Raw genomic sequence first — 12,609 nt, 5'->3', positions numbered from 1 at the left:
TCTACTCAATCTCAGGTTCAATAACTTGAACCCAATCTTCAGTTCATCTCATCTGGCTCCATCAAATAGTGGCAGCAACATAACCTCATCAAAACAGTGGCTTGTTCCTGCCTCCTTCAAATTGAATCAAACCCACCAGTTCTCAATCAATCACTTCGAGAATCAAAACCCAACTCCACATTCTGCAATGTCAAATTCATCTCAGATCCCATCCAAACTCAATTGCATCTGTTACACTATTGTTCATCATCTCACACCGGACCAATTAATCAATCAGTCCATCAGTCGCAACTATGTTATCTTCTCTTCATTTAATCTCTCGGACCAACACCAACAGCTGTTGCTGCTTTCTTGATTTTAGCTGCAAATGATTTTGGGAGGAAATGTCTTCTCGACTTAGGGTTAGGGTACTAGAGCTGGGTCTGGATTTAGACACCCAACTGTAGAAGATCCACCCAGCTAACAACCCCCTTAACCTCAGCTGGCCTGTCTATAACGCTCCTCCAAAATAGAGTTTCCCCTTAACCCTGGCTCGACTCCGAGTTGTGTTCGCCTCTGAAATGACTAGCTTGCCCTTGTCACTCAATTTGAGATGATTTCTCCTCGAGTCTTCCATAAAATAGCCGTCTCCTCTTCTCAACTTCACTTCATCTCTTCAATTCTATACATCACTAAAGTTGTCATGCCTTTCAGACAAAATTCGCATCACTAAAGCTGACATGCTTTTCAGCCAGAGATGAAGAAATAAAAGCAAATAGTGAGAAATAGTTAAGCCTCCAACAACGGTTGCACCTTTTAGCCCTTTAAGCAACGTTTCTTCTTGTTTGTTCCAAATGACTCCAAAGTACCTAAACACTCAAAACCAAACATAAGATACATAATTTACAAGAAAAGTAGCAAAGAAAGCATAAATACTAGATATAAAATTAGGTGTTTTGGACACCTATCAAATTCCCCCACACTTAGACTTTGCTAGTCCTCGAACAAATCAAACAAAACAATTCTAAAACATACATACAACTCCGTGTCACTGAGGATACGGTTACTCTTAGCATGAATAACAGGCCTTTGAACCCCTAGGTGTTCCTAGTGGACGAGTTATAGTCTCGTGAAGGTTTACAAGAGGTATACCTACAAAACCTATATTTCTAACTTCAGCCACCTGTGAAAATTTAAGAATAGCACTAAATTTTTATTAATTGGCATACTATCAATGATTACAAGAGGAAGTACCCACTTTCAAATCCAATTCATAAATTAGTAATAAGTTTATCAGAAAGTTGAACACAACCACAATACTCGGAATCGAATCAACCACAATCACATGAAAAGATTAAGAAGATGGATATAGAAAGTAGATGGTGGCGAACTGTTGACTAAGGTGAACGGTGTTTCCCATATCTGTCTGAAGGTCACTGCCAAAACAAACCTAAAAATCCTATTGGATTGAGCTACTGGTGAATATAATATCAACACGCTGGCATATACAAGGGAACCAGCGGTCGACAAACTTAATTCTAGATCAATTCACTGGCATATACAAGGGAACCAGTGATCGATTTTATTCAACACAATAATAGTTTCTTTTTTCTTTCATTTTTTCGATTTTTTTTCATTGACATCATGATTGGATCTTGTGGATCCAAGCGCATGTTTCTTGTCAGCAGATTACATGATAGTTCCCTTGGATCCTGCACTCCACGCTTGCTTAGGCGACGGAGACAGGGAGAAACACACATATTGTTTATCCAAGTGTCATATCTATTCCTTTTGGTCAATTGGTCGGTCTCTTTTTTATTCTTTTTTTTTTTATTTTTTTTGTAGTAACTCAATCACTCTATTTCATCCTAGCAGTGATAACATTTCGATGTTCGTGCCCCACCAATTCACTTAGAGAAACAATAGATAAATATGGAAAAATAAAAATAGAACGTGATATGGTGACAACTAACATGTTATTTTATATTTTGTTCGTTTTCATATGAATAGACTCTACTAATGGGTTCCTCAACTCCTACAACCACGATGTTTCCATTAGTGTAAGGCACAAGTTGCTAGACTTTATCTTCTTCTTCTTCTTCTTATTATTATTTTTTTTTTTTTTAGTTTTTCTTAATAAGGCTAAAAACTCTATATGCAAAAGACTCCCCCACACTTAAACTTCACATTGTCCTCAATGTGAAAAACCGGAAATTCTGAATTACCAGCAGATAAAACACAAAAACTGTACAAATTGGTAAGGAATTTGGCAAAACATTATTTCAAGAAAGTTGTTCGCCTACGTCTTTTCTACACAGTGTCAAAAGGGCACAGTGTTTCGATAAACGGTCTGACAGCTAAGGTCTCTGGACTGAACTACGCGCGGTCTAAAATTTTCTGACGAAAAGGTATTCGTCATAATTTTCTTCTAAAAAAGATTATGGACTCAAGGAAGTTAAACATGGGGATGCAAATATGATATGAAAAACAAAATATAGAAATACAAACTCAGTGGGTTGCCTCCCATTTAACGCTTAGTTTAACGTCTTTAGCCCGACTTGCACGACGAATTCCCCGTACACCAATAATCTGAAAAGTTGGGGATCCACCCATAACACCTGTTTTGAAAACACTAGATTCACACTCATATTAGCACAATAAAATAGAAACAAAGCTATTAACCGATAAAAGTTTCCCCCACACTTATTCTTGTCCACATGGAAGTGTATAATGAATGTAGAAGTCAGGTACTTCCACGGTTTCTTGTCCAAAACCTGCATAGTATGAGAATCAAGTATCTCTAATGGCGGAAATCGAGAAACAAAGTCATTCAACAATATTCTCGAAGCACATACATTCAAACCAATAAGAGGTAAAGGAGAAGACTCAATATGCAAAGGGTTAGACAAACCATGCACAATATCTTGTAGCACGGAATCCTCTTCATCCTTGAAAAATTCAAGTGAACTATTCACCTCTTGCATATCATGGTCCTCTATCAAACTTGCAACCATTCTTCGTCCGTTTATGCCTTAACCAAAGTCTTGACATCAACATCTTCACTACAATCCTTTGCAAGCTCATTGGGTCTTCCACAATATTGGTCATATCGGTTTCATTCTAACACACTCCTCTTTGTTGTAAGGCACATACTCTTTTGCGGATCCAAATTTTATTATAAGAAACTTTTTTAGAACACTCAAAAATGCAGCATCCTCAAGCTCCACCCTTTGAATAGGCACTTGATCATTATTAAGATCAATGCTTGAGTAATCTACAAGTGTCATCATAGTCCTTTTCATCTTCATCTTGATCCCAGAATTCCATTGTACACTTTGGGTAATGTCACCATGAGTTGCTTCAAACGACGTATCTTCATAATCATCGTCAATTTCATAGCTAACATAAGATTGGTTGTCGCTGAATTTAGTGTTGCTAACCTCAAACTCATCCTTTTGAATAGGCGAATGATCATTATTAAGATCAAGAGTTGAGTTAGCTACACAATTATCAACGAAAGTCCCCAAAGGTTGGCCTTTTCAACATTAGCATCAATCAAATATTCATCACACCACAGGCACATTAGAATAATTATTGCTTTGAAAACAAAATTCTTCTTCATACCTTTCTTCCTTGTATTCATCAATGCTTCTTCGTAAGATAGCCATACCTTCACGAAGTTCTTGGAGTTGCTCGTTTGTAGCCTCTTTATCTTTTTGAAACTCTTGTCGTAAAAAGTTGGAAAAGTTGTCTAACAATTTAGAGACTTGTTTTCACGAGCATAAGAATCCTCCAATCCTTGTGGTTGTTCACGCACATACCCGCCATAAGGTGTTGAGGAAAACCATAAGGATCCATGGAATATTGGTCATAGCCAATGAATTGGTTTTGATTATACCCTGGAATTGTTGGAAGTTGTCATGTTGTTGAGATTGTTGGAAACTGTATCCATTGTTCCAATATGCTCCATCCATGAGAAATAAGTACCTGAAACACGATTCTCAAAACAAGGTTAAAAACCAGAAATAAAACAAAACTAAAAAAAAAACAAGAAAATAAGAAACCAAAAACAAGTGACAACCGCTGCCTCCCCGGCAGCGGCGCCAAAATTTGACCGGTTGTCAGCCGTGCAAATATAATTCACTTTCTCGCTCAACTAGATATAAATATAGTATGTGATAAGAAAGAGTTCGTTCCCACAGAGAGGTCTTGGGTTGTCAATATGTTCCGGTTTCCTATATAAAATAATGGGGGGATTTTCTGATTTTATAATATAAAAGTAAAATAAAAGCAAACAAAACAATAAAGCGAAGCAAACACTCAAATCAAGATGAAAGAAATTAATTAAGGATCCGTTTTCATCCACAAACATGTTTTTCAACAATAACTAGAATTGATATTTAATCTCAATTTTTATCAAAGGCCCTAGGATACCTTGATCGCAAGAATATCCCGCTAATTTCCTCTTATCATCAACAAACACATTAAAAGATGCGAATATGCTACCTAAGAGAACAACCTACGTGTAAAAGCACTATCAAGTTTAATTCCCTAGATGCACTAAGTTTTATGAAATCAGGCCAATCAAAGCAATCGAACGTGTAAAAGCACTAATCCGATTTAACAAAGGTTATGACTCACATGTGACTACTAGGATGTATCACTACAAGCAATAATCACAATTACGCTACTTGTATTCAAGGTGTATCACGTTTACGTATAATAAACCCTAAACTAGCAATAGATATGATTACGAGTTCTACCAATTTGCAACTTGAAGAAACTAACAATCAATCATACATGCAATATTTCTAGTGAATCATAATCGATAATTGTGAGACAAAACTAATTTATTGAATGAAAACCGGTATTTGGAAATCCAACTTATTCCTTAACCAATAATAAAAACTTAGCTCATATTCATGGAGTTCATAACAAGAAGGAAGAGAAAACCTCTCATGTTGTAAACCCTAGGGAAAAAAAATAGAAGAGAAGATAAAAGATATGAGTTTATTTTTATATCCTTCATGTATTTCACGCCCACTGCCTTTTCCAACCACATAAGCTAACCATCAGAATCAATCCCACATGTAAGAGCCCAAGTCCATCTGAGTAGAACACCGGATCGGCGAGTCAGGTACCTGGATCGTTGAGTCAACTTGCCGTACTCCGATTCCGGCAGAGTTTCCTCTGTTTTCTGGTTGTTTCCCGGCCTGTCTCAGGCTAATTTCCCTGCACAATCATTCATTCTACAACTCCTAACATTCATTATTCAGCACTTCAATTCCTGCTTGTCTTGACTGCAATCAACTAGGCACAAACCATTTAATCACCAGCAACAAGACCAACAGCTTCTCAATGCCCCTGCCAATTCTAATCATGCCCCACTGCAGCCATCACTTCCATTTCTCAGCTTGCCAAATTCTCCAGATTAGCTTCAGTCACCACTGCACAACTTATCACAGCTGCTGCAACCACGCACGGTACTCTTCCCAGCTCAGTTCAACATGATACTCCACTTCCTACATCTTCACCACTGCCTAAGTCTTGACAGCATCAACCCATCGCTCAACAAGACATCATCAACATCGAACCATCTCCTTACTCCCTGTAACTTCGAGTTCTCTCCAATCTAAATGGCCAACTCCATTGCAGACTCAAATCATTCACTGCACAACTCGCATTTCATCCGCAAATTCATTACAGAATTTCAATATCCTTATTCACATTAAGTCACCTGCTCCTAGTCTTCAGCTTCTCATGTTCACCTTCAAGAGCACCACAACTCCAATTTCCTTTCTGCCACAATACCCTAGTTCTCCACTAAAGATCACTACTGCCTTCCATACTGCCAGCAACACCATCACAGTCTTCTACTCAAACTTCGAGCAATACTGCCATTAATCACTCTCTTTTCGTGTTATCATTGCCATTCATGTTGCCTCTCGATCTCGTCATCAATACATCAGTCAATCAGCATTGCCAACAATAGCATCTTCCATTAAAAATATCATCATAGGACTTAATTCAGAGAACAACCTATGCTGTCAATTCTTCTCAACTTCCATCTCATGTTTTAATTCTCTAAACATCACTTCCAAATACGCTGACACCCTCTCAAATTCGAGCCAAAATATGACCCATTCAATCTTTATTTCAGCTTCAATTGCTTGTATCTCATCACCAGATCCACTTCCTTCAATTTCAGATTCTGCAACATCGTCTACTCAATCTCAGGTTCAATAACTTGAACCCAATCTTCAGTTCATCTCATCTGGCTCCATCAAATAGTGGCAGCAACATAACCTCATCAAAACAGTGGCTTGTTCCTGCCTCCTTCAAATTGAATCAAACCCACCAGTTCTCAATCAATCACTTCGAGAATCAAAACCCAATTCCACATTCTGCAATGTCAAATTCATCTCAGATCCCATCCAAACTCAATTGCATCTGTTACACTATCTGTTCATCATCTCACACCGGACCATTTAATCAATCAGTCCATCAGTCGCAACTATGTTATCTTCTCTTCATTTAATCTCTCGGACCAACACCAACAGCTGTTGCTGCTTTCTTGATTTCAGCTGCAAATGATTTTGGGAGGAAATGTCTTCTTGACTTAGGGTACTAGAGCTGGGTCTAGATTTAGACACCCAACTGTAGAAGATCCACCCAGCTAACAGCCCCCTTAACCTCATCTGGTCTGTCTATAACGCTCCTCCAAAACATAGTTTCCCCTTAACCCTGGCTCGACTCCGAGTTGTGTTCTCCTCTGAAATGACTAGCTTGCCCTTGTCGCTCAATTTGGATGATTTCTCCTCGAGTCCTTACACCAACAATAGTCGTCTCCTCTTCTCAACTTCACTTCATCTCTTCAATTCTATACATCACTAAAGTTGTCATGCCTTTCAGAGAAAATTCGCATCACTAAAGCTGACATGCTTTTCAGCCAGAGATGAAGAAATAAAAGCAAATAGTGAGAAATAGTTAAGCCTCCAACAACGGTTGCACCTTTTATCCCTTTAAGCAACGTTTCTTCTTCTTTTGTTCCAAATGACTCCAAAGTACCTAAACACTCAAAACCAAACATAAGATACATAATTTACAAGAAAAGTAGCAAAGAAATCATAAATACTAGATATAAAATTAGGTGTTTTGGACACCTATCACCATGCCACAACGCCACTGGCATGTCGTTATGCCAGGGCTACTAGCATGCCGCCATGCCACGGCTACTAGCATGCCGCCATGCCACTGCTACGCTATTGGCATGGCGCTATGCCACTGCTACGCTATTGGCATGCCGCTATGCCACGACCACGCCATTGGCATGCCGCTGTGCCATGTCCACGCCACAAGCATTTCGCTATGTCATGGATCTACCAGGCACCACTATGCCAATGGCGCTACTCCGCTATACAACAAGATAAGACCATAATCAATGGCCATCCTTCCTCATGAGATGCAATCTCGGCTATCCAAGTTCTCCAATGAACTAACAGATTTGTGGCAAGTTTCAGGCGACCAGCTGCCTAAATCTAGTGCCCATGGATACGCCATGCGCCACTTGCACCACCGTGCCACCGGCATGCACGAGCCATGCCATCCATGCCACATTTCCACTGGCGTATACCAACGCGCCATTATCAGGCGCCAACACAAGGTATCCATGATCAACGACTACCCTCCTTCATGATATGCAATCTCAGTCATCGAAGTTCGCCACCGAACTGACAAACCTGTGGCAAGTTTTAGGCGACCAGCCAAAACGACCCTAATAGCATTACATGTTGTTTTCCTGCGGTAAGTCCCTTGACTTTGACTTGCCACACGTAGCGAAGTGCTACATGTTTTCCACGAAAACACTTGAGACATCAAACATGTCACAAACTGGGGGATGCTCATCAGGGTATTGGTCTGGCGGTTTACAACATGCGGCGTGCAATGCGCCCGTTACAAGAAAGTGTCATGAAGTGGGACAATTAGTGATGGTGAAAAGTAACGGTGTAAACAAATTCATTTCCTTCGTCATGGAAGCATAATGTCTGACGGTTACACGAATTCACTTCCTTCATCATGGAAGCATAACGCCTGACGGTTACACGTTACTCTTTTCTTCCACCACTCAATCGTTTCCACTTCCTACGAGACCAGGGTACGTTTCAATATAACTTGTATAAATAGGCTTCACCTATTTTCACCAAACAACAAGTTTTGGTCGGCAACAACACAGTATCTAGAAATCACCTGGTAGCTTTCCATTCTGCTAGCCAGTTCTACTTTCAGATACAAGTCATATACAACCACACCTTCAGAATCAACTATTCTGGTCTCAACACTCTCTTCGCTTCCCTCCCTAAGACCAACCTTTCTCCTTCACTTTGTGACCGAAGTAAGCCTGAAATGCCATTTCTTGGTTTGGGCCAGGATTGTACAGATTGATCTCTCGAATGAAAAGTACTCCTGTGCAGTACATTGTTTAGGGTTTAGATTCATTTCTCATCCACAGACCCAAAATTACCAAAATCAGCAGAAACGTTTTTCACCCACAAACAGTAACATATCAAAACAAAATTACTTTGTAGTTTCGGTTTAGATATTGGTTATCAAAAATGGTGTGTGGAACCCTCGTGCTTAACTCTATAGGTTGCAAGTCTTGTGAGATTTCTAAGATCCTTTCGGTTTGTCCTTTATTTGCTCGTATCTTTGTCATTTTGTGACAAAAAGAGGGAGAAATATATGGAGTAAACAAGTGATATTGGTATTGATTTATATTGATTGGTATCATTAAGGAAAAGGACATTGGTGCTTAAACGTTATACCTAACGAAATAGTAAAGCATATACTAAGGGGGAGTAGCATATCATATGATACTTGTAGTTATATGGACTACAAAGGAATAACAAAGACGTGTAGATTGCAAATATACCTATCTTACCTTTAGGGGGAGTATTAGCTTTGTTGTTATAATGTCAATAGCGGCATTTATGGATTGAATGTATACAGGTTATTGTGTTGTTGAATTCGGGAATCAAGCGTATGTGTAATGAATTCTTGTAATTTTTTTATCCATATGATGTAAGAGTTTTGTCACTAAAATTTCCAAAGGGGGAGATTGTTAGAGCATAGATCGGTTGAACCCACCAAGCGTTGGTATGTCAAGTTTGGTTGTCATATTTTAGTGAACCAAAACTCATTTAAAGAGTCGCTTGATTATGTACTAGAGTCAACTTCGTATAGGTTAGCTTGAAAGTATTAGGATATGAGACATTACAAGTATTACGTGAAGACTTGAAGAAGTAAGGAGCTACAACGACAACATCATCCTTCCACTTGAGGTTAGTAATTTTGACTTGAACTGTTTCATTCCCTAACGTATCTTTCAAGTCGTGCATATTGAAAACATAACTGCAAAGCATGAATGAGTATACTTTAGTTAGACGTAGTATTAAGGAATACAATACGGAGTATAACGCTTATCTTTTGAACTTTGTATATAAGACATCGACATAATCGTTTGAATGCTATTGTGATTATGGTTGGGTATGAGGTAAAGATTTCATCCTAGGAAACAATGTTTTATATTCGTTTAAAGGAAGTAAATTCATGAACTTGTTTTGTGAATCGAAAGGGAAATCGTTAGGATTATTGGTATTTTTATTCATTGCATATCTTTTGAATTACCAATATGTGTGATTAGTATAACCGCTCATGACTTGTTTATGTTCGTGGTAAAACTATTCACAAGGCCTGACTTTTGTATTGGTATGACTTTTATTAGTGAAACCGATCTTAACTAATCACCTGAGAGGTATAATCGATTTGTTGTAATTGGTATGACCAACTCTAGGCAAGGGGAACTGATCCTAGTAAGAGGTGGAACCGATCACAAGAGGGGAATCGATCCTTATATGAGGTGCACCAAGTTTCTATATATTGGGAACCGATCCTATGAATATGTGCAACACGTTTTTAGATATTAGGAACAGATCTTATGGACATGTGTAACAAATACAAGTTAGATACCATATATATGTGGGAACCGATCCTAGAACCCATTCAACCGAATTTTGGAAAGCTAGTGTGACTAATTCCAGTACCCACATGGAGGTAGAACCGAAACTTGTTTTGGTAGAAACGTGAAACCCATGTATGGTGATTGAGTGTTCTTAATCAATCACATAGTTCTTGGAAGCTAGATGAACCAATTCTAAACTTGTTTGGAAGTATGGCAAATCGATTCCAAGATAGTAAATATGAAAGATGATTTACTAAGTTAAGATGTCGACATTCCTTGAGCATGTGCAGTAACGCTTATCTTTTATTGTTCAAAGATATTCCTTAATAGCTAAAGGAAAATCCCGGATCGAAAAATAATTGAGAATCCTTTAATTAAGGTTTTTAATTTTATTTTTGGAAATGAAAATTAGTAATGTGCATTTACTAGTTGGAGATTTTCTAAGAGATTTTCGGTCAATGTTTGGACAAAGCATTTTCAGGAATTATGGAAACCGAATTTGAAAATATATTGCATATCTTGAGAATATTTTCGGTTTAGAAATTCCTTGGTGTCTGAACTTCCTTGGTCTATAAATATCAAAGTTTGCATTTCGAGCAAACTAATCCTCAGAGCCAGCAAAAATACCTAGTTGTGTTGTTACTGGTGGAGCCGCCTATTCGGAGAGGAAAGCAACCTAATTAGGCGAAATCTCTTACGGCCGCTCGTTTTAAAGACTTCTTTGGGATTGAGAAGCTCCATTAGTAACGTTGGTGGGAAACTAGATAATTGTGGTTTATTATTAGTTTTCGGTCGATTTGATTGACTAACGGTTGTTGAACTTTGATTGCACCTAGTTTGTTTATGCTTGAGAATCTTCTCTTCTGATATAAGATTCACTCAAACTAGATCGAAGTTTCGACGGGGATCTTTAGACTGTTTGTAGATCTAAAGACGTCTTGTGATAATCCATTGCTAACAGACTTCGTTATGTGCGTATTTATCACAAGAGATTCAACTTGATTGTGTGCAGGTGTTTATTGAAGATCTAAGAAGATTTGAAGACGAAGAAGATTTCTGATTTGGGTTCATAATCTTTGGTGTGCACATATACTTGTTTCGGTTAAAGAGGATCCAACTATAATCGGTTTATCGTTGTGGTAGATTGGATTGATTAGTTGAGTAGGTCGGCACCAATACAATTCTTTGTGATTCAAAGTATTGATTACAAAATCTTGACAATTACTTTGGTAGTTGTTATTAGATAGATCTAAGGTCATGACAAAGGAGTTTATTGGGATAAACGGAAGAGCCTTTTTTCGAACTCATATCACTTGGTTGAAAAGAGGTGTTACCAAATAGATTTGTTATTCCTTTACTATTTGGAATACGAACCAAAGGAATTGTTCCAAGTACGTGACTTATTACAAGTTGGAGGCGTGAGAATACAGACAGAACCATGTGAACTATAGGTTTAGTTGCTTGGCCTCAACTATACGAAGTTGGTTTGATTTTGTATAACGGCTTAATCCTGAGAGTATTCAATTATGGACAAGGTCTCGGGGTTTTTCTGCATTTGAGGTTTCCTCGTTAACAAAATATTGCTGTGTCTTTTACTTTTCTGTTTCCGCGATTATAATTATTTTATTATAATTAGAAGTAAAATACACAAACATTAATTCCTATTTACTTGATAGTAATCATATTGTGTTTGGATAAGTCTGAACCATTTATCAAGTAAACATACTTCGTTGTTGTATTGTCTCGATCTCGTATCCATAGATGATCACACGAAGTGTGAACCGGTTAGTTGTGTTGTCTCGACTCAGTCCATAGACAATCACTTTCGGAGAAAGGACTTATAGGTGGGAAAGTTTTAGATTGAGGTATATTTGGGTACCCTCGTCTTTTCAGATATCAATTGAAAAAGCGGGGGTCTAACAACCTCACCCAATATTTCGCTTAGCAATTTGTATGGACTAACTCCAATATACTTTCAAGAGAATCAACTAGACAATTGTACTCAATCTTATAAAAAGTATATCAAAGAGTTATGTCTCAATCTCTCAATTCAATCCGCAACCAAACAAATAATAATTTGTGAGCCCGATTGAATATAAGAGAGATTACTTGAACGGTACCAAAGACCAATGTTCAAGGATCAATCAATTTCAATCAACAACCAAAGGTTGGATTTACCAATTGATTGATTCAACGCACAACATGTGATATTTCAATTACATAACAAAATATAATGCGGAAAAGAAATAACACAGACACCAGAAGTTTTGTTAACGAGGAAACCACAAATGCAGAAAAACCCCGGGACCTAAACTACGCACTTGATTCCCTTAGCTGATCTCACCCACAACTAAGAGTTGCTACCACCCAAAGTCGAAGACTTGATAAACAAATATGTCTCACACAGAAAAGTCTATAGGAATAGATAAATCTGTCTCCCACAGAAATACCTACGAGTTTTTGTTCCGTCTTTTGATAAATCAAGGTGAACATGAACCAATTGATATTTATATTCCCGAAGAACAACCTAGAAATATCAATCATCTCACAATAATCTTAATCGACTAGCGAAACAAGATATTGTGGAACCACAAACGATGAGACGAAGATGT

The sequence above is a fragment of the Papaver somniferum genome, chromosome 9 (assembly GCF_003573695.1).
Source record: "Papaver somniferum cultivar HN1 chromosome 9, ASM357369v1, whole genome shotgun sequence".
Lineage (NCBI taxonomy): Eukaryota > Viridiplantae > Streptophyta > Magnoliopsida > Ranunculales > Papaveraceae > Papaver > Papaver somniferum.
Note: the sequence above shows the minus strand (reverse complement) of the source record.